The sequence below is a fragment of the Brassica napus genome, chromosome C6 (genome assembly GCF_020379485.1).
Source record: "Brassica napus cultivar Da-Ae chromosome C6, Da-Ae, whole genome shotgun sequence".
In the NCBI taxonomy this organism is placed as follows: domain Eukaryota; kingdom Viridiplantae; phylum Streptophyta; class Magnoliopsida; order Brassicales; family Brassicaceae; genus Brassica; species Brassica napus.
The window spans coordinates 18,944,621-18,969,135 of record NC_063449.1 but is presented as its reverse complement, the minus strand read 5'-3'; the positions used below and the strand labels follow the sequence as shown (position 1 = coordinate 18,969,135).

General features: G+C 31.5%; 2 pseudogenes; both read left to right on the top strand.

The window, feature by feature from the left end:
* Nucleotides 1-6,546, top strand: LOC106452415 (annotated as a pseudogene).
* Nucleotides 6,547-9,839: 3,293 nt separating this feature from the next.
* LOC106345713 lies at nt 9,840-13,193 on the top strand (annotated as a pseudogene).
* Nucleotides 13,194-24,515: the final 11,322 nt, after the last annotated feature.

Genomic DNA, 24,515 nt, shown 5'->3' with positions numbered 1-24,515 from the left:
TAAAGTTATATATATATTCAAAGATTCTGACTATAGCAGCTTCTTCTTCATCTGAAGTTTGCTTCTCCTTGTTTTTTAAGTATCTTTTGCTTGACAATGGCTCAAACAGGTGCAGATGATGATGAAAAGGCACAGTCTTTACAAGCAGAGTTTGCTTCTGGCGATGACAAGGAGGAGCTTCGGTCGCAGTGGGCTACAGTTGAGAGATTACCTACGTATAAAAGGATTACTACTGCTCTGTTTCAGAGAAGAGATGAAGCTTCGGATAAAGGGAGAGTAATTGATGTTACTAAACTTGAGGCTGCTGAGAGACATTTGCTGATTGAAAAGCTTGTCAAACAAATCCAGGCTGATAACCTCCATTTACTCAGAAAGATAAGGAAGAGAATTGATGAGTAAGCCATGTTCTAGTTATCTGTTTATGTTAATAATGTGTTTTTATATCACAACCTTTTATTCCGTTGTAACTGTAGGGTTGGTATAGAGTTACCAACGGTGGAAGTGAGGTTCAGAGACCTTTCTGTTGAAGCGGAATGTGAAGTTGTTCACGGAAAGCCTATCCCCACTCTTTGGAATACTGTCAAAGGCATACTATCTGTAAGTAACATTAAATGTGTTTGCTACATCGATCTGGAAGTGGAGGGCTGTTGCCGTTTCCATGTTCTTTACGGAAGGTTGTTTCTCTGTGTGGCTAATTCAAAAACACTTGATGGTTGTTTTACAGGAGTTCATCTGTTCAAAGAAAGAAACCAAGATAAGCATCTTAAAAGGCTTGAGCGGTATCGTAAGGCCTGGAAGGTAAATTTATTCAAGAGGCAGTTTCCTAATAACTTATGTTGCAAGGAATAAGAAATGAAGGGTGATTCGCTATCTTGTGTAGTGTTTCTTTTCTTGTTTTTATCACCGAGTTTAAAAGATGGATTGGTCTTTCTCTCAGAATGACATTGTTGCTCGGTCCTCCTGGTTGTGGCAAAACCACTCTGTTACAGGCACTTTCTGGACGACTTGCCCCTTCAGTAAAGGTCTGACTAAAGAAGTAAATACATAAGCCTTCTGAACAAAACCTCTTATAGTGTTATCGGAGATCACAAGTGGTTGTCTTCACTTTACAGGTTGGAGGAGAAGTAAGTTACAATGGTTGCTTACTTTCAGAGTTTATTCCAGAGAAAACGTCGAGTTATATAAGTCAAAACGATCTGCATATTCCAGAGATGAGTGTGAGAGAGACGCTCGACTTCTCTGCGTGTTGCCTGGGCATCGGAAGCCGAATGGGTGAGGACCAAATTTCTTCTATTTTTCCTAATTCGCTGGACTCAGTTTTTTCATTAACAAGCCATGGTTGATTCAACAGAAATTATCAAGGAGATCAGTAGAAGGGAGAAAGTCCGAGAAATTGTTCCAGATCCTGATATAGATGCTTACATGAAGGTATCTAATGAAAGATTGCAATTCTTTTTGAAACACTTTGAAAACGTAAAGAAACCTCAATTTGCTCTTTTATCTTTACTGTGACAGGCAATATCTGTTATAGGTTTGAAAAACAATATGCAAACTGACTATATCTTAAAGGTATGCTGCTTACTTAAGTTTCTGACCATTTATCCCTATTCCACATTTAACATAATCTCACGAATCAATCTTTCAGATCCTGGGACTCGATATCTGTGCAGATACACGAGTTGGAGATGCCTCGAGGCCTGGAATATCTGGTGGCCAAAAGAGGAGGTTGACAACAGGTAATTTCCTTTTCCTACAGCCATTCACAGTCGTCTGAACAGAGCTATTAAAATATCTATGTCGTGGCTACTGTAGGAGAACTGGTTGTGGGTCCAGCTACGACTCTGTTCATGGATGAAATATCGAATGGTTTGGACAGCTCAACTACGTTCCAGATAGTGTCATGTCTCCAGCAGTTGGCGCATATAGCTGGAGCCACCATATTGGTTTCACTTCTTCAGCCTGCACCAGAAACGTTTGAGCTTTTCGACGATGTGATTCTGATGGGCGAAGGAAAGATAATTTACCATGCTCCTCGAGCTGATATCTGCAGATTCTTTGAAGATTTTGGATTTAAGTGTCCAGAGAGGAAAGGCGTTGCTGACTTCCTCCAAGAGGTATGGGACTAAAATTGACCATATCTGGTGGAGAACCTTAACCATTTACATGATTCTGCTGCAACAGGTTATGTCTAAAAAAGATCAAGAACAATATTGGTGCCTTAGAGACAAGCCCTACAGTTATATATCTGTTGATTCATTCATCGACAAGTTTCAAGAATCAAATCTTGGGGTTTTGGTAAAGGAAGAACTCTCCAAGCCGTTTCAAAAGTCTCAGTCTCGCAAGGATGGTTTATGTTTTAGAAAATACTCATTGGGTAAATGGGAGATGCTTAAAGCTTGCTCTAGGAGAGAATATCTTTTGATGAAACGCAACTCTTTCATTTACTTATTCAAATCTGGACTGGTAACGTTCCTTCTACTCTGTAAAGAAGGTTCCATCATCATTTACCATTCTATGCTCAACCCCTTCTTTCTTTTTTCTGCAGTTAGTTTTCAATGCGCTAGTAACAATGACCGTTTTTCTACAAGCTGGAGCTACGACGGATGCTCGTCATGGGAACTATCTTATGGGTTCTCTCTTCACTGCTCTGTTTAGACTTCTTGCTGATGGGCTTCCAGAGCTCACTTTGACTCTCTCTAGAATGGGAGTGTTCTGCAAACAAAAAGATTTATACTTCTATCCTGCTTGGGCATATGCAATCCCTTCAATTGTCTTAAAGATACCTCTTTCGGTTTTTGACTCGTTCCTTTGGACATTACTCACATATTATGCCATTGGTTACAGCCCCGAGGTCGGAAGGTAGGTAACTTTATTTTATTTTTTTAAAACTAAATCCAAAACTCAGAGTGAAACTGCTTCTCACGGTAAGTGTTACTTTCCTTCAGGTTCTTTCGACAGTTCCTTATCTTATTTACATTCAACATTTCGTGTGTATCAATGTTTCGCGCCATAGCAGCAATCTTTCGGACGTTTGTTGCTTCCTCAATCATCGGAGCTATCTCAGTATTGGTTCTCTCATCATTCGGAGGCTTCGTTATTCCAAAATGTAAGTTTCAGTGTTGATTATAACCATGCACTTAGTGAGGATTAGTTTACCAAAAAAAGGTTGTATATTTCAGCGTCCATGCCTGCTTGACTGGAATGGGGATTTTGGATTTCTCCATTGTCATATGCTGAGATTGGTCTAACTGCAAATGAATTTAACGCGCCACGGTGGAGAAAGGTAAATATTATAATACTTCAGAAGTCTTTCACATTTTTTTCTTCTAGCAACTCTAGTTTTATTGATCTGCTTCATCTTTTGCAATAGTTAATCTCTAGCAACACTACGGCCGGGGAACAAGTGTTGGATGTACGTGGACTAAATTTCGGAAGGGACTCTTATTGGATAGGTTTTGGGGCTTTAATCGGGTTTATATTCTTCTTCAATGTCCTCTACGCATTGGCTTTGACATATCGGAATAGTAAGTTCACCACAAATGACTTTATAACTGGTTATTCAATTATAACTTTGACAAGAACATCTCTTGCATGTTAAGATCCACAAAGATCCCGTGCTATTGTCTCTCATGGGAAGAATATTCAGCCCTCAGAAGAAGATTTTAAGCCCTGTCCGGAAAGTACGTCCCGAGCTAAAACAGGTATCTTTTTTCTTATAGTCTAGTCCCTCTTCTTCAGTTTTAACTAGCCATTGACTGACAGATATATTTTAATATCTTTTGGTCCATTTTGACAGGAAAAATCATCTTGCCTTTCAAGCCCCTCAATGTCACATTTCAAAACGTGCAGTATCATATTGAGACTCCTCAGGTAAAATTATACTTATATTTTCTCAAGCAGAGCACAAGCTTACACATGTAACTCATGTCCCTCTTAGGGAAAGAAGCGGCAGCTTCTCTGGGATGTGACAGGCGCATTGAAGCCCGGAGTTCTTACATCTCTGATGGGTGTCAGTGGAGCTGGTAAAACGACTCTTCTTGATGTCCTTTCTGGAAGGAAAACACGTGGTGACATCAAAGGAGAGATCCGAGTTGGAGGGTATCCTAAGGTTCAAGACACTTTTGCACGAGTATCAGGTTACTGTGAACAGTTTGATATTCATTCTCCTAATATAACAGTGGAAGAGTCTTTGAAATACTCTGCTTGGCTTCGACTTCCCTATAACATCGATTCAAAGATCAAGAATGTAAGTAGTCACATTCTCCAAAAAAGAGTCCACAACAAGGCACTGGCAGCATTTTAATCTGACTATATATATATACTCTGAATGTGGCTTCAGGAACTCGTCAAAGAAGTTCTTGAGACAGTTGAGCTTGAGGATATTAAATATTCCATGGTGGGACTTCCAGGAGTTAGTGGTTTATCCACAGAACAACGCAAAAGGCTGACTATAGCTGTGGAGCTTGTTGCTAACCCTTCCATCATATTTATGGATGAACCTACCACAGGGCTAGACGCAAGAGCCGCTGCCATTGTTATGAGGGCTGTGAAAAATGTTTCTGAGACTGGGAGAACGGTTGTTTGCACGATCCACCAGCCGAGCATAGATATCTTCGAGACATTTGATGAGGTAAAACACAGTTGATTCTAACCTCATACTCTAAACTTCCTCTGCAGCTTCTTATTCCTGTAATTGCAGCTGATCCTAATGAAAAACGGGGGACAGCTTGTCTACTATGGCCCTCTTGGAAGACATTCAAGTAAAGTTATAGACTACTTTGAGGTCAGTTTCTGGACTGCTTTCATCCTCGGCTATTTTTTTTTTTCACGAAATAACTTTTTTTAGAGTAACTATTTTATCAATAGAGAATTCCTGGGGTTCCAAAGATCCAAAAGAATTGTAATCCAGCCACCTGGATGTTAGATATTACTAGTAAATATACAGAGGAACAACTTGGAATGGATTTTGCACAAGCATACAAGGATTCAACTCTGTACAAGTGAGTCTTTGTGCAGCAATCCTCATAATGGTTTTTGCATCCGTCGGTAAAAACTATTGTTCTGAGAGTTGTTTTGTTCGGTCTTTTCTTGCAGGGAGAACAAACTGATGGTTGAGCAACTGAGTTCTGCGTCTGTGGGATCAGACGCTTTAAGCTTTCCTTCGCGTTTTTCGCAAACAGGTTGGGGGCAACTAAAGGCTTGCCTTTGGAAACAACATTGCTCGTATTGGAGAAACCCTTCTCACAATCTCACTCGCATAGTCTTCATGTTTCTCAACTCTACGTTATGTGGCCTTCTCTTCTGGCAAAAAGCTAAGGACATGTAAGTCTCTGTTCCCTATTTTGAAATATAATTGTGTTGCGAGTCTCCACCAAAAAATCAAGTTAATCAGTCTGTGTTTCTTTTTTACTCTGCAGAAATAATCAGCAAGATCTTTTCAGCATATTTGGCTCAATGTACACTCTAGTAATCTTCTCGGGTATAAACAACTGTGCAACAGTGATGAACTTCATTGCAACCGAACGCAACGTTTTCTACCGTGAAAGGTTTGCTCGGATGTATTCCTCATGGGCATACTCATTTTCTCAGGTTAATAGATCTTGCTTTCACTCCTATTATTAGATGCCAATACTTTTGTAGGATAGCATCCAGAGTTGAATCCTTGTATGGCTTTGCAGGTCCTTGTTGAGATTCCATACTCATTTCTCCAGTCCCTTCTATGTACTATAATCGTATATCCAATGATCGGTTACCATATGTCAGTCTACAAAATGTTTTGGAGCTGGTACAGCACTTTTTGCTCGTTGCTTATCTTCAACTACTGTGGCATGCTTATGGTCGCTTTGACGCCTAACATCCACATGGCGTTGACTCTAAGGACGACTTTTTTCTCCATGGTAAATCTGTTTGCTGGCTTTACCATTCCGAAAAAGGTAAGCCCCCTTCTCTCTCATGCCATTTTCACAAATAACCAAGATATGAAGTATGTGTTCTTATAGACATTGCTTTAGGTCTTATATATAGCACAAAATGTTTCTGCATTGAATGAAATTGTATATATAAAGAAAGATATTCTGGTGCCTTGGGTTGAAATCAAGTTTCAGACTTGTAAACATGAAAAATGTAAATCTTTTTCCACAGAAAATCCCAAAATGGTGGATATGGATGTACTACTTGAGCCCCACATCATGGGTGTTGGAAGGCTTGCTGAATTCTCAGTACGGAGATGTTGACAAACAGATAATAGCATTTGGTGAGACGAAGAGAGTTTCAGCTTTCCTGGAGGATTACTTTGGTTACAGATATGACTCCTTGGCTCTTGTAGCGTTTGTCCTCATCGCTTTCCCCATTGTCGTGGCTTCTCTTTTTGCCTTCTTCATGAGCAAACTCAATTTCCAAAAGAAATAGTTTCAGTTTTTTGTAATTATTTGCAAAGCCCTGGTCCTAAAAAGTCTTGGTATCCATTAACACGGTTCTACTTGTACATCTCAAGCCGTCTTGTACAGTATCTTTCGGTGGAGCAATTATTTTATCTTATTCTCTGTCCTGCTTTGTGTGTAACCAGTGGATTTTGACCTTCGGGTAGGAGGTCCTGTTCTGCTGGTGTCGGAAATGGAGAATTAATCTGTGTATATTCATTGAAGGTGAGGATCCATGAATACTTACAAACAGAGCAAAGAAATACAATATGTAATCTCATGGTAATCTGAATATCTTAAAAGTATCTAGTCAGACATAAAGTAAATGAGACATTCAGAGCTCCACCCTTTATTCCCATACTGTATCATAAAGGGTGAAAAGGATTAACACAATCTTTCTCTCGAAAACTGAGTAATAGAGACTACAGTTAATGGACATGGAAACACAAGGTATCAAGAACACCTTATGTAAAAACACTCGAACCTTGTAGAAAGTTGCTAAGGTTCCGTATGGTAAATAAATAGAATCTTTCTACTTTCAGTCATGTTTTCCTTCATATACCTGCAGTGTATAACCTTTTGTTCGCGAAATAGTTCGAAAACAAAATCTTAGATACGGCTGATCTGTATCAACTTTAATTGTTGAGGTCAGAAGATTGACAGTGTGAAGTGCAACTGAACTTGCATCGTGCACACCATCGTGATATTGAGAAAAAAATCATCGATTTAGCCGGCCAAGACTGTTTCTGAAGTCATGATCCTATGGACAACATACCGACTTACATTCAGCTCTCAACATTGATGATGGACATTTACAACTACAATGTAAAAGGGTGAGGTCTTGGGTTCGAGGAACGGATGTACCGAAAGACCCTCCTAAAAAACTTAGAAATCTAAACATGAAATTGACTCAGTGTGGTTTGTATATGCACTAATATGAATATAAAATAAAGTAAATATTGTTTCTAACTTACACTAATAATACAAACATTTAAATCATTAATGTTTTCACCTCCATCTTTCTGAGCTCTTATGATTCCTACCCTCCCAGCAATTTTCTGCATCATTGTTCCTTTTCTTGTTGCTTCTGCTCAAAGTGGTGTTTTGGAAATACACACATGTATTCTCTTTTTTTTTTTGGACAACACACATGTATTCCTGATCTCAAAAATAGTTAAATATCTTATTTAAGAACCGGTTCTTAGTTTTTTTAGTTAAAAGTAAAGAGACAGGTTCTTATATTCCAATAAGAACTCTACCCTAAGAACCCCATTAAACATGCTCTAGGCTTCCAAAAAAACAGCAACACTATCTTTAAAGAAAAAAATTCAGAGGATATAGGGGAGAACGAATTTTCCCTCGAGTTACATGAACAGGCTGTATAAAAGGACACGTGAGGGTGGGTCTGATACATAGAAATGAGAGCACACCTCAGGAGCAACGCTTCGCTCTCTTCCCGGGACTCCTCATGCACCCGCTACCCTTTCAAAAAACTTTGTGGGATCACACCCAGCGAAGCTTACACCCATTCGCATTAGTTCATCCAAAGTTCTGACACGTGGATGAATAATAAAGAAAGCGGGAGTTTGTTACAAGTTAGTTGCAACGGAAGAAGGAATTGACAGGTGTCGTCATTTCATTGGTCGAGATCATCTTCTCGTTGTAACGAGTGTAAAACAGAGTTTTGTAGATATTTTCTAGATCAAATTGTTGTTGTAATTTTTCTCAAGAACTTGGTTCATCTCTGTAATTCGTTTGGAACTTATAATTGGAAAATATCGTTCTTTTTGGTGTCTTTACAACTAAGCTACGATTTGGTGTTTCTCGTGAATGTCGAGTCGATTCATAATGATAAGCTACGTATGTTTATTGTTATCAGTAGAATCATAGCCGTCATGTCCTCAGAGTTATTGTGGTGTTGATCGGAATCTATGGCGGAAACAAGATCGCAAACGTTATCAGTTATCAGAAGGAACGGCGACGAGAGAGTTGGAAGGAGCTTTGGCGAACAGATTCGAAGCATTGGAGAAGGCAATCGCATCTCAGATCGAGCAAAATGAGAGACGCGATGTAGAAGTACGGGAGATGATCGAAGCTTTCAAAGTGATGTCGAGTTAGAATCCGATGAATGCTTCAACAAGTGGAGCGGAGGTTTGCGGCGAGGTTCATGGCGTCGAAACGGTGAGAAACAAGCAGTATCGATACAATCGTCATGATCAGGTACAAAATTATACTGGAATGACTAGATTAACGAAGATCGATTTTCCATGATCCAATGGCTGTAAGATCAAAGAGTTGTTTATATATATATATATTCTCCTTTTCTTATATCTAACAAAATGATAGTTACTATTATTTAAATTTCATAAAAATATTTATTATGATTTAGACCTAAATATACATAGAAAAATATTAGATATGCATTTAAAAGAATTAAATAAGAGTATTTAAATACAAATATGCATAAAATAAGTATATAATAATACTTTCATTCTAAAAATTTGGTAAATACAAAAAAGTTAGATATAGTGCATAAGGATTAATATTTTATGTTATTCAAATAGAAATACATATAAAATTATAATAAAATATTTATAACAGTGTTGTATTAGTTAATAAGCATCGAACAATCTATATAAAGCTTTTAAATTTTTTATTAAGAAACAATATACACATGCTTATAAATACATTTATACATTTACATATACAAACAAACTGATATCTAAATATTAGTTATTTAAAGGGTAAAATTGTATAAAAACTTAAATTGTGTATATATATATATATTACAATCCGCTTTGCAACAATTTGTGAGTTAAATTATTTTACATTTGTTAGACACAAGGAAATGAATAAATACAAAACAATTTAAATTTCTAACAATTTAATACTTTCAAATCGATTGTAATATATATATATATATATATATATATATATATATATATATATATACTATTTATATTCAAATATAAGTGTAAGAAGATCCCTAGTTTCTGTTAACAACTTAATAATAAAAAATAGTTAAACATCAATATAATTATCAACGATATTTAGAAAAGATTAAGTCAAACAAATCTCAACAGAAATTAATTTACATCGAGAAAAATCATAGTTTTTTTTCTATGCCAAGAAAAATCACAGTTAAATAGATTTATCTATAAAACCTTCCAAATAAGTCAATTAATCTAACTGGCTATGGTGTGTAAGAGCACTTCCATTGGAAGATACTCCCTTCGTTTCACTTTTTTGTCGTTTTAGGTTTATACACACATATTAATAAAACATTTAATTTTGTATATTTCCAAAATAAAAACATCATTACCTATACACCTAACCTTATTTCAACCAACATAAAAAAATTTGAAAAAATTGTTATTAAATTTTGCATTGAAAACATAAAACGACACTTAAATTAAACAAAATTTTAACTCTAAAACGGCAAATAATATGAAACAGAGGGAGTACCTAATAGGGATCTAAGTAATTACAAAAACAAATTAGAGTAAATAGAAGGGAGAATAGAAAAGTATCTAAAAAAATTGTCTTCTTAGATATTCTTGAAAGTTTTTTTGCTATGTGTTTGCATATGGATATTTTGAATTTATTTTAGGTAATAAATTTTAATCAATCAATTAATTGATCTTAAAATATTAATATTATGAAGTTTAGATATCAAGTTGAGAAACTTTATTGATAAGGGTGCTCTAATGTAGTTACAATATTTTAGTTAATAATCATGATATGGTGTAATGTAGATTCTAGGATTAATCAGATTTTCAACGGAAAAAAACAGTTGTTGAAAAGTTCTTCGGTATGACACAATATCTTTGTTATGAAATTTTAAAGAAGAAACCCTAAATATGTCAATGTTCTTTCATAGGAAAAATGAGATTTTTGAGTTTCTCGAACGTAAAAGTCCAATTGTTCCTACGTCACAATAGAACTCATTAACTCGTTTGAGTAATAAAAAGTCATCTCAATATATTATTAAGAATAAGAAAATAATTATAGAATTAAACACGAAAACAAAAAATAAAACAAAGAAGCCAAGCGGCCCCATTAGGGTTCAAAATAAAGAACTTAGACTATGGCCTTGATTGTAAGGAGTAGTTGTTTTATCTACTATATATGATAGGGTAAGCGATAGAACATAAATGAACGTTATCTATATTTTTCAACAATGAAGTAAAAAGCCTACAATATATGTTGTACCTTATAATAGTAAAGAGGTTTGGTTAGAACTGAGATACACATATTCTATATTTAGATATATCATAGAGAATACTTTAAAATATTAATTATATCATTTATAAAACGTAGATGCTAGATCAATTAGAAAGTTTATTTAATCTTTGTAAGAAGTTATAATATGCAATCTAGCAAATCTAGATCAACATATCCAAATTGTTTTTGGAATTCAATTTGTGTATTCCAAAATTGTAAAATATTACAATCATCATATTGATTTTCCGTATTTTTTATTTATACTTAGTTTTAATAATTTTTTGGTATTATGAAGATAATTATTTTAGAACTGTATACTAAATCAAAAGTATAAAGAGACAAAAACATTCTCATTATGGTCTATTTTGCAGATTTCTCATTTATAAAAAGGTTAAAAAACAGACTAAAACTTGTTCTTCACTAAAAACTTAAATTCTCAATAATGGTAACTTTATATTTTATACAAAAAGACAAACAGAAAAGAGACTACAATTCAGTGTGTCCTAATTTGTGAATATATATTGCCTAAATGATTCATTGACTATATTACTTCCATTTACAAAAGCAAAACACAAAAACATATCCAAAGCTTCCTTTTACCATGAAATCATCTATGTAAAGATCATTTCTACTGAAGAAATAATTTCTCATTCCAAGAAAAATATTAAAAATGTCAGAGTCCCCAAATAAGAAGATCAAATGCATTGACAAGCTGACTGAAGATCTCACTGTAGAGCTGCCTGAACATCTGGTGGAGTACATCATATCAACGTATCTCCCCATCCAATATGTTCTACAAAACCGGGTTGTGTCCAAAACATTCAGGGAAGCAGCGATTCGATCCCGAGACCTTGATTTCGGCAGGATATACTCCAGGAGACGTAGTCAATCAGAGGTTGTAATTATAATTGAAGAGATTTTTAATCAACACAAAGGATCAGAAATCAACCGATTTGTTCTGATTCTCAATCATATTGGTGTAGAGGATAAGGTACTCTCGTGGGTAAAAACATTCAAGAGCTGACGTTAAACTTCTCCAAATCCAATAAAGTTATGGATCTCTCTGTTGATTTCTCGGCCATCGAGACACTAACTGTCTTGAAGCTAAGGTGGTGTAAATTCGAAATACCGAATAATACCCCAAAGGGTTTAAGACTCTTGAGGACACTTGCGCTCATGAAGTCCAAGGTAACACCAGAGATGATAGATGCAATATTCAGCAACTGCATTCACCTCGAGACGCTTGAACTAACCAGATGCATAACGCATGGGGTATTGAGCATCAATGCTCACAATCATAAGAAGTTCAAGGAACTGGTCCTGTATTGTATGCCTAATCGCTTGCAAATCATTTTAGATGCACCTACTCTTGAATGCTACAAGTATGAAGGATTTGTTAGGATTCTTGACTTTTCAAGTGTGGACGCACTTAAGGAGGCGAAACTCTATTATATCCAGAATTACAATTGGCGTTATTACGATTCGTCTAATATGGTGCTTGCTAACATGGTGGCCTATACAGGAGTTCATGTCCTCTCAACGACAAATATCTTTCTTGAGGTAAACTTTTTCGAATTTACTTTTCTTATATTTATAAAAGTGTTTCATGTTTTTATTGCAATATCTGAGGAAAACTTATATACGATATCATTTTTCCACATAACGAAATATAGGATAACTTTACAGATAAAGACACTCTTGAGTGAATTTTAGAGTTTCTTTTGCAATTTTGCACAAACTCTTTAGGTGATCAACTGATCATGATCGAGTATGTTCATCTTAGATAGACTATGCAACATTCACATGCGTTTGTTTCCTGTGTTTATATAACTCACTTCCTTTTGTTTATAACTTTAGCAGTCTTGGTTTATGTACATGAATTTTTATGTTTCCTATGACATGTATATATATAGGCATTCAAGGAAAGATACATAGAGGGAGAAATGAGAAGCCCGATTTTCAAATTTTTGAACTTGAAAGAATTCTGTATTCTTTTTAAAGCTCCAAACTTGTGTACTCTTTATCACATTACTGAATTCCTCAAAAGATCCCCTAAGGTCGAAAAGGTTTTGATCGATGTACGTATCTCTTTATCTATCTCAAAATCAATAATTCTCTAACTCTAATTAAGTTTATTAAAATTCTCGTTTGGTAAGCGCAGATTAAGAAGTTCACATTTGAACCTGGTATGCTTTGGATAATTCATCAAAAGTCATATTTGGAGAGCAGCAACTACGAGTTTAACTCTATCAAGGAAGTAACGATTGATGGCTATACAAACCATTGGCATGAGCTTGATATAGTGGAGTTCTTTTGCAGGCACGCAAAATCGCTAAAGAAGTTGAAGTTGATCATGCCAAAAAAAGTTAAGAAAAGAGCTCGCGGACTCAATTATGCTAGGTTGGATTACGTACGAAGCAGATTTCCAGGTGTTAAAGTGGAAGTTTAAATGCAGGATATGACCAAGCATGGCAAACTATAATAGCTCTTTTGATGTGTTTAAAAAAAAAAAAAATTTAATGTTATTCTCTGAACTCTTTTGTTTTTAGTTTTGGTATTGTTTAAAGAGTTATTTTTGGGTTCACCCCCAATAGAATTTCATTATTTCAAATTTGATAACTTATAGAAGAGGAAACAAAATATTGTCAAGTTATATTATATTTTTAAAATAAAATGGTAAAAAAAAAATAGTAGTTACAGAAAAAAAATTTTTATTTTTAACGTCGTCAGCAAAATACTAAACCCTAAATCCTAATCCCAAAACCCTAAATCGTAAAACCTAAACCCTTGGATAAATCATAAACTCTAAATCAAAAACACTAAACACTAAAATCCTAAACCCTAAATCCTTGAGTGTTTTAGTGTTTAGTGTTTTTGATTTAGAGTTTAGGATTTATCCAAGGGATTAGGGTTTAGGGTTTACCCAAGGGTTTAGGGTTTAGGATTTAGGTTTTAAGGATTATGATTTAGGGTTTAGTGTTTTGCTGGTTAATTTTTTTTTTGTAATTACTAATATTTTTAATTTATTTATTTTTATCTTTTTATTTTAAAAACATATTATAACTTGATAATATTTTATTTCTTTTTATAAAATATATCGAATATGAAATAAGACAATCATATTGGTTGGTGAACCTAGAAGATCACCCTAGGGGGTGAACCCAAGAATAAGTCTTGTTTAAGTTATAAACTATGTCATGATCCGCGTAACCTTGCAGATTTCTTTTCTAGTTAATAGAATAAAACATATAAATAAATAACTAATATGATGTGTGGTGTTATATAATCTTGTTCTATAGTATTTATTTTATCTAAATTAATTAACATTATTATAATTTATTCAAATTAATAGTGAATCAATTATTTTATATATCTGTCGAAATATCAGGAAAGTAAACTAATGAATTCGTTAGGTTATAACATACAAAATGAGATGTATTAAATTTAAAACTTACAACACAATAATTAAGTTCAAATGAATGTTTCTGTTTAAATAGTATAAGATTTATCTGGGATCATTGATATCAAAGTGGTTTTGGTATAATATGCTCATACACTACCTATAAAAAAGAAGTATAGATTCATATAAAATTGGAAAAACAATAATAGATGCTAAATTTATTATAATCAATAATTATTGCTAACTGTGAAATTAGCCTAAATTATCGTTAGTAATTTGTTTAGCATCCATTAAGTAAGAAATCAACGTTGATTAAGTATTACTTCATTCATGCTTCGGTTGGTCACTATTAGAAGAATAAAAAATAAAAGGAAAGGCAATGTTCCTTAAAAATTTACACCATTAGGGGAAAAATAATTTTAATATCCAAACTTGTTTTTTCTTCTTGTTCCTCCAAAAAATTATCAAAAAAATGTTCCTTCAATATTTTTTCTAAAAACAATATTTACCAAAAAGGAAGAAAAACACACGTCTCGTCCTATTATACCTTCCAATCTTTCTACACCCACTAGATTTTATACTCGCGCTACGCGCAAGTTTGTATTAATAATTTATTTTAGTTTTATAATAACTTTTAAACTAATTATTTAATTGATTTATATAATTTCTTATCTGAAATATGATTTGTTGATTTTGTTATTTATATTTATTTATAACTATACCCTATTATTAGCTATTTACTTATTTGTATTTATAAATGTAATAATTATGTTTATAAACATATTCATAATTTTTGAAAAATATTACCGTGTATTTTAAAATATTATATAATTTTTTTGATGCATGTGAACAGTTAATACATCATAATTTTTTATCATACATTTTACATATATTTAATTTGAATAACATACACGATTGAACTAGATTAATGACGATCGATTTTCCATGATTCGATGGGTGTAAGATCAAAGAGTTGTTTAGTAAAGTGGAGGAATATTTTGCGATTGATTATACACCTGAAGAAGCGAAAGTGGGAATAGCCTCAATGCATTTCGATGGTGAAGCATCGACTTGGCATCAGGAAGTGAGGCAAGAAGATGAGGAAGCAGTGATCTTGCGAAATTGGCGAGCATACAAGAACAGACTCAAAAAGATTTGAGGAAATTCTTGATAATCCAATGGCAGAACTGAAGGAATTGAAGGAGACTGACGGAGTTGCTGCGTATCATGCGAAGTTCGAATTGATAAGATCGAGACTTCGTAAGGAATATTTGATGAGTGCGTATCTTGCAGGTCTAAGATTGGACACACAAATGCACATACGTATGTTCAGTCCTCAGTCAACTAGGCAATGCTTGGTGCTTGGGAGATTATACGAGAAAGCACATCCGCGGAAGGAAGCTTAGACTAGTTGGGTTCCTCAGAGGTCTCAGTTGAATCAAAATCAACAGAGAGGGCTTGTTATTCAGAAAAAAGAAGAGGGGAGTAGACAGAAGAAAGTTAATGGGAAGCTGGAACCTTTTCTATCTCATGCTGAGATGAACGAGCGTAGAGCGAAAGGTTTATGCTATTATTGTGATGAGAAATTCACAAAAGACCATTACTTGAAGCATAAGAAAACACAATTGTTTTCAATGGAGTGTGAATAAGATGATTGAGTTTCATGAAGCTTTGGAAAGTGTTGAAACAGAAGAAGAATATGAGGAAGTGGATCAAGCTCGGATCTCCATTAATGCCTTTGCAGGCATAATAGATTATACAACAATGAAGGTACGGGGTTTCATGGAAAGAAGACATTGTATGCACTTTGGGAATATGTGTTGTTTTGTCTTATAGTTAAGGTAATATAGTATTTAGGCTATTTGGATGTTTAAGTAGGATAATAATTTGGCATAATATAATTGGTGATTAACATCCTATATAAACAAAATTTTAACATTGTTAAGAATAGTAAATTTAAATAGTATTTTGTCATGTTTTGATTGGTTGTTTAACATCCTATGTAGATATCCTCAATGGTTTATAGCCTCAACTTTTATATAGTATGCTCCGGAAGTTGCTCAAACCAACCTGACAGTGTATGCTAGCAGTTTTAAACTTTTTGGTTGTAGTCCTACCGATTTTGCTTATTTCCTCAGTTGTATATGTCACAATTCTCATATTTTGGATTGATTTTAAATAAAATATTTATATTTATATATTTTGTTTAAAAACTTCACATATCTTAAGGCATTATTTTTTACTATTTACGTTTTTGTTAGTTAAAATTATTATATACAATGGTCGGTCATAGCTTGTGATCGTTAGGTTTTTCTTTTTGTTAAGGTCACATTTTAATGAGTTCGCTTGCACTCTGGGAATATGAATTGTTTTGTCTTATAGTTAAGGTAATATAGTATTTAGGCTATTTTGGATGTTTAATTAAGATAATGATTTGGCATAATATAATTGGTGGTTAACATCCTATATAAATTTTTTTTAACATTGTTAAGAATAGTAAATTTAAATAGTATTTTGTCATGTTTTGATTGGTTGTTTAACATCCTGTGGATACCCTCAATGGTTTATAACTTCAACTTTTATATAGTATAGACTATATTTTATACACGCGCTACGCGCGAATCTGTATTAATAATTTAGTTTAGTTTTATAATAAATTTAAAAATAATTATTTAATTGATTTATATAATTTTTATCTGAAATATGATTTGTCGATTTTATTGTTTATTTTAATTTATAACTATACATTCTTATTAGCTATTTTGTTATTTGTATTTACAAATGTAATAATCGTGTTTATAAACATATTCATATTTTTGAAACAATATCATTTGTATTTTAGAATATTATATAAATTGACTGATGTAAACTGTTAATACATCATAATACTTTATCATACATTTTACATATGTTTTATCTGAATAACATAAATGATTGAACTATTTGCATAATATCTAATTTTACTTTGTAATCAGAATAACTTTACAATTAATGTGTGATTGTTATATATATATATATCTATGATAGTATAATATTTAGATTTAAAATTTAATCACATTTAATATTTTGATGAATTTTCGTTAATATTAAAAAGCATTTGTAAGATAATATAAAAAGTAAAGTAAATATAATGAATTTAACTAATGTTACGTAACATTTTATTTATTTAATTAACAATGTTGAGAATCTAAAGTATTATATTTATCTACTACTTGATCTAATTAATTATTTGTATTGCAGTTAAACTTGTATGATCGGATAATGCATTAAAATATATTATAATTTATTTTTTGGTATAATATTTAATATCTGTTTGTTTTAGATTTTACATTGAAGATTTTTAAGATCCTTTGAAAATTATTACATAATTTTGATAATTTTTTTTAATTGCTAAATGCTGACGATAAGATAGCAAAAAATATTAGATAACGTATTCATTGTAATCTTGAGATTTTTTTTCTTCCAAATGTTTTTGTATGTTTTTAGTTTGTTGATTATAATAATTAGACAGTATATTTATATTGATAAATTTATATTGATTGTTCCTTCTATCATTCTTTTATGTTATCTTTCATGCTAATTTATTCTTGGTGTTCGTTATAAAATTTATTTAAAATTTTAACTAAATTATTTGATTTGCTTGCTTCGGCTCTTTATTTCTAATATATGTTATAAACTTTGTTCTCTAAATATTTCTTTCGGCATAACTCAACAGAGAGAATTTTGTTAGAATTATTTTACTTAAAATTTTATATGTTATATGAGGTGAATCAGACTAATTATTATAAGAATTCATCATGTAGTTTGATTTAAGAACAATAATAATTTCGGTGTAACTTATTTGGTTAGTTTCTATGAAAAATTTAACTGTAACTGACTAAAATAATATTTGTCAAAACATAAGATAATAGTGTTGATTAATATTAAAAAAAAATTAATGGATAAATAAATTTGTTAATTTCTTTTGTTTGATTAAAAATAATTTGAAATTCATAAATAAATTGTGGCTTGGAGCTCTCATTTGTTCTCTTACTTATTCATAATCGTCAGAGATAGCGAGTGTAAATTTGTAATCTTATTTTTATATTGTCTTCAGCTTGTAAGATTTACTTTCCATCGAGGATGTTTTTTCGTTTTTGTCCACGTTATTCTTCTTTCACTCTAAACCCTATATATGTGTTCCTTTTTCATGAGGATTATGCGATTCTTTGATTTGGATATTATTAAAGAAAATACGGTTGATATTGATTTTTCATTTATTTTAAAAATAAAATTTTTGAAACTTTATTCTGAAGAGTATATTTTATTTTGTGTTCTCACAAGTTAAAAGTCATGTATACTTTATCTTTTACTTTATTTTAGTTACTTTTTGTTATATTTCAAAATATTTAGTATATATATGAGTCAATTCCATTTTAATGATTTATTTATTATTTTGCTTTATTTGATGTTGAATTCTACTTTGTATTGAAATAATCAGTTTTGGAAATTTTAACATTTCAAAAATAGTAAACTATAATTATTATTTTTCATATTTGGTTGTTTATAATCCAATGTGTGTATTTTTAATGACTTATAGCCTTAACTTTTATATAATAAATAAACGGATGTTTTAGCATATTTTGGTGTTTTAAAATAATATGTAAATGTTATCAGTGACTTATAGCCTCAACTTATATATTGTAAATATTATCAGTGACTTATAGCCTCAACTTATATATTGTAAATGTTATTTAAGAATATTTTCAATAGCATATAGCCTAAATTTTGAAAATCATGAGTTAAATTTATTTACTTATAATTGTTTAAAAGCCTTGTATTTTTTTAAGTAATTATTATTTTGCATTTTATTTTAATGTTAAATTATGAAAATATTATATATATATATATATATATACATATATATTAAGTGAATTTATTTATAATGTTTTACTTTTGTTAACTTACTTTGTTTTGATATTGGTTAGTATTTTATTCTTAAATGAAATTTTTTTTGAAATATTAATATTTTTTAAAATAGAAATTAAAAAATGATTTGCATAATATAATTGGTTGTTTTAAATCATATGTGGATACCTTTAGTACTTATAGCCTCAACATTTTTAGTAACATCGCCTAAACTTTTATATAATATATATTTATGTTAAATTTCAAAATACTTAGTGTATATATACATAAGTGACTGCCATTTTAATTATTTATTTAGTATTTTGTCTTTTTGATATTGAATTCCATTTTTTTTTCAAATAATCAATTTTGGATATTTAAACATTTTTAAAAATATTAAAATAATATTATGGTTTTTATATTTTAATTGGTTTCTTATAATATGTGTATATTCTCAATGGATTTTTAGTTTTGTTCTTATATAGTAAATAAAATGATGATTTAGCATATTTTGGTGTTTTAAAAATATTATGTGAACATTCTCAATTATTTATACCTTCAATTTAACTTATATATAGTATATGTTATTCGTGAATATTTTCATTAGCATGTAGCCTAAAATTTGAAAATCATGAGTTAAATTTATTTACTTATAATTTTTTGAAATTCTTACATTTTTAAAATTAATTATTAATTATTACTTTGTATTTATATTTTTATATCAAATGTCGAAAATATATTATATATTAAGTCAGCTTATTTATAATTTATAGTTTTCCACTTTTGTTAACTTAACTAATTTGATATTGGCTTCTGTTTAATTTTAAACTAGGATAAGACAGCACATCGCAAGATGAGTTTATTTGTATATATTATTGACAATTTTCTATATATATTTTATCATTTTATTTATACATATACAATGTTTTTTTTTTATTATATAATTTCTTTCTGATGGACCGGATCAATTTTTATTAAAAATTGTTGAACTAAGCTATAATTAATATATCATGATTGTATCGGATTGGACATTAAACATATTATGACACAAAAACTTATTTTTTCCACCGAACACATTCTTGAAAAAAAGTGAACAGTATTGTTTCCACAGTTGAATTATTTTGACATTTATCTTTCATATGGTTTTGAAAGGTTTCAGATCAACCATCGAATTAATACATGTCACTGTAATGCTTTTAGTCACATGCTTAAGGAAAACTCATATTTTTGTAATTTAAATATGTTTTATAAAATTTAAAATATAACATATAAGAAAGAATCTAAATTTTTACTATATGGTTAATGTGATTGTTTATTTTTTTAATAATATCAAAATAAACAAGAATGAAGAATAATGCAAAAATTGTTATCAAATCTTTATTATTCATAGTCATTAATTGTCATATATATGTTAATCATATTAGGTAATTCTGTAGCTTTTATTTAGGAAAAAAATACACGCTTCTTATATTTTGGATTAATATAATGTTCAATAGTAATTGGATTTGGACCAATATTTTTTCAATTGATTCTTAAGCTGTCACGTAAGCTAAATTGTCATCTTAATTAAGTGACACCTAAGCATGGTCTCTTTTTAATTAGTACAAAATTAAATTTATAACTTTTTAAATGATCCTCAATTAATATATAGGGGATAAACAATTTTTGGACATATTAATTTTTTTTTAAAATAATAAATGATTTGTCATATTACGATTGGCCATTTTAAAAATTACGTAGATACGATCAATGACTTATAGCCTCAAAACCAGTTGTCATGATAACAGATTGAATGACCTTAAATAAGAAAAATTGTGGTCACGATGTTTGCTATTTATCTTTTTAACGATTATGAGAATTTACTTATTTTTGCTTTAAAATTTTGTATGTTTACTATTTTGATATTACTGCACTATTATATTTTTTTAAAGAAATTTTTTATTATTTTGAAATAAATAAATTTTAAGAAAATAATAAATAATTACTTAATTATTTATGTTGAATTTTGGAAACTGATTATAGATATTAAGTTAATAAATTTATAAAGTTTTTACTTTTATTAGTCAACATTATTTTATATTGATTTCTTTTTATTTTAAATATTGTTTTTAGTACATTGACATTTTTTAAAAATAATAAATTAAAATAACTTCAAATTTTATATAGTATAAAAATAATAAATAATTACATAATTATTTATGTTGAATTTCGAAAATTTATTATAGATATTAATTTAATACATTTATAATTTTTTTTCATTTTTTTAGTTTCCATTATTTGATATTGATTCCTGTTTATTTATAAAATATTTTTTTAGAATATTAACATTTTTGAAAATATTAAATTAGAATGATAATATGTCATACTTTGATTGGTTGTTTTAAATCTCAATGGTTTGTTATAGGTTGTTACAATCTGTTACAGGTTGTTACAATCTGAGGTTGTTACAATCTGATATCTATTAATATATTTTGGATAAGAAAATAACTATTCAAGTCTTTTCCTTCCTAGCCAAATAGTTTGGATAATAATATTATTTTTACGTTTGGATTTTTGATTCAATTTTATTTCTATTATTAAATTGTTCAATAAGGTATTATAACTCAATGATTCTAAAGTTAAAACAAAGTTTAAATTGGCTGTAAATGTTATAATTGTTTTATACAAAACCTATATAAATAAGATAAAATGTATCTAAAACATAAATATGTTTAGTTAACTTTTACTCATCTTAGTTATCATTCTACATTTGATTTTAGTAATAACAGCAACAATTTGTGAGTTAAATTATTTTACATTTGTTAGACACAAGGAAATGAATAAATACAAAACAATTTAAATTTCTAACAATTTAATACTTTCAAATCGATTGTAATATATATATATATATATACACAATTAATATTCAAATATAAGTGTAAGAAGATCCCTAGTTTCTGTTAACAACTTAATAATAAACAATAGTTAAACATCAATATAATTATCAACGATATTTAGAAAAGATTAAGTCAAACAAATCTCAACAGAAATTAATTTACATCGAGAAAAACATAGTTTTTTTAATTCTATGCCAAGAAAAATCAATAGTTTTATCAATAAAAGCTTCCAAATAAGTCAATTAATCTAACTGGCTATTGTGGGTAAGAGCACTTCCATTGGAAGATACTCCCTTCGTTTCACTTTAGTTGTCGTTTTAGGTTTATACACACATATTAATAAAACATTTAATTTTGCATATTACCAAAATAAAAACATCATTACCTATACACCTAACCATATTTCAACCAATAGAAAAAAAAATTGAAAAATTGTTATTAAATTTTGCATTGAAAACATAAAACGACACTTAAAATTAAAACAAAATTTAACTTTAAAACGACAAATAAAATGAAACGGAGGGAGTACCTAATAGGGATCTAAGTAATTACAAAAACAATTTAGAGTAAATAGGAGGGAGAATAGAAAAGTATCTAAAAAAATTGATCTTCTTAGATATTCTTGAAAGTTTTTTTGCTATGTGTTTGCATATGGATATTTTGAATTTATTTTAGGTAATCACTACAAGAAAACAGCGGTATTCTGACGGACATTCCGACGGAAAATGAAATCCTCGGAATATCCCGAGGAATTTTCGAGGAAATTCCGAGGAAACCCAATTTTGTGTTTCCTCGGAATTTCCTCGGAATATACCGACGGAATTCCGAGGAAATATCAATCCGTCGGAATATTCCAAGGAAATTCCGAGGAAAAATGGGTTCCTCGGAAAAAACCGATGAATTCCGAGGAAATATTATAGCCGTTGGAGAGCCGTTGGGGGATTTTACAAAATTCCGAGGAAATTCCGACGAACTAGCCTTTTCCGTCGGAATTCCGTCGGAATTTCCTCGGTCTGTCGGCAGGATTTAAACTATAAATACAAGCACTCCTCTTCCTCTTCATTCACTCCATATCTTCATCCTCCCTCTTACTCTATTTACACACAAATTTGATTCATAAAAAATATGTCTTCTTCAAATTATTTTCGTTCTTGGATCGATCGACCTCATTTGGATCCGAACACGAGATTGCTTACGGAAGAATACCAACGAGGTATAACCGAATTCATGGGGTTAGTTCACCGACAACCGGAAGAAAAAACAGGTATGTTAAGATGTCCTTGCTCTAATTGTAAAAATAGAAAGGTTATTAAAGAGTGGGATGTTTGGACTCATCTATATTTGAGTGGGTTTACACGAAGTTACAAAATTTGGTATCATCATGGGGAAACTGATTATGAACATGGTAGTACTAGCGAACCTCAGCCAGCGGTTAGATTAGAAGAACCAATTAGAACGGATGTAGATTATGGTGTAGGTACTGAGCAGATGGTAAATGATCATTTTAGAGGGGAAGATTTACCCAATGCAAAAGCTAGGAGATTTTATGATATGTTGGATGCTGGAAAGCAACCATTGTACGAAGGTTGCAGAGATGGTCATTCAGCTTTATCATCTGCTACAAGATTGATGGGCATTAAAACAGATTATAATTTGGCTGAAGACTGTGTGGATGCGATTGCTGATTTTGTAAAAGGTATTCTACCCGAGGATAATGTAGCTCCTGGTTCATACTACGAGGTTCAGAAACTCGTAGCTGGTCTTGGTTTATCGTATCAGGTAATAGATGTATGCAGCGACAACTGCATGATTTATTGGAGGGCGGATGAACAGCGGGTTACATGCAAATTTTGTGGAAAGCCTCGTTATAAAGATACGAGTGGAAGAGTTCCAGTGCCATATAAAAGGATGTGGTATTTACCTTTGACGGAAAGGTTGCAGAGGTTGTATCTGTCTGAACGCACAGCGCAACCAATGAGATGGCATGCGGAGCACTCAACAGATGGTGAGATCAGACATCCTTCAGATGCAAAAGCGTGGAAGCATTTCCAATCAAAGTATCCCGACTTTGCGTATGAGAGAAGAAATGTCTACCTTGGATTATGTACTGATGGTTTCAGTCCGTTTGGCAAGAGTGGAAGACAGTATTCTCTATGGCCCGTCATTCTTACACCATACAACCTACCCCCAAACTTGTGCTTGCGACGAGAGTTTTTGTTTCTCTCGATTCTCGTTCCCGGACCAGAGCATCCTAAGAGATCACTTGATGTGTTTCTTCAGCCACTAATATATGAGTTGCAACAACTATGGGCTCAAGGTGCTGAAACATACGATGTTTCGTGTAAAGAAAACTTTCAAATGCGGGCAGTACTAATGTGGACAATAAGTGATTTTCCAGCATATGGTATGTTGTCTGGATGGACAACGCATGGAAGGCTATCATGTCCATATTGTCAAGATAACACTGATGCTTTCCAACTAAAACACGGAAGGAAAACGTGTTGGTTTGACTGTCACAGGAGATTCCTACCACCTGATCATCCATATCGTAGGAGTAGGAATTTGTTTACGAAGAACAAGAGGGTGTTTGACAGTCCACCTCCGGAAATTTGTGGGAAAGATTTGAAGATACAACTAAGAGATTTTGGTGCAGAAAGGACGCCAGACGTCGGTGGACATGAGCGTTTTCCGGTAGATGCTGTTGGAGAA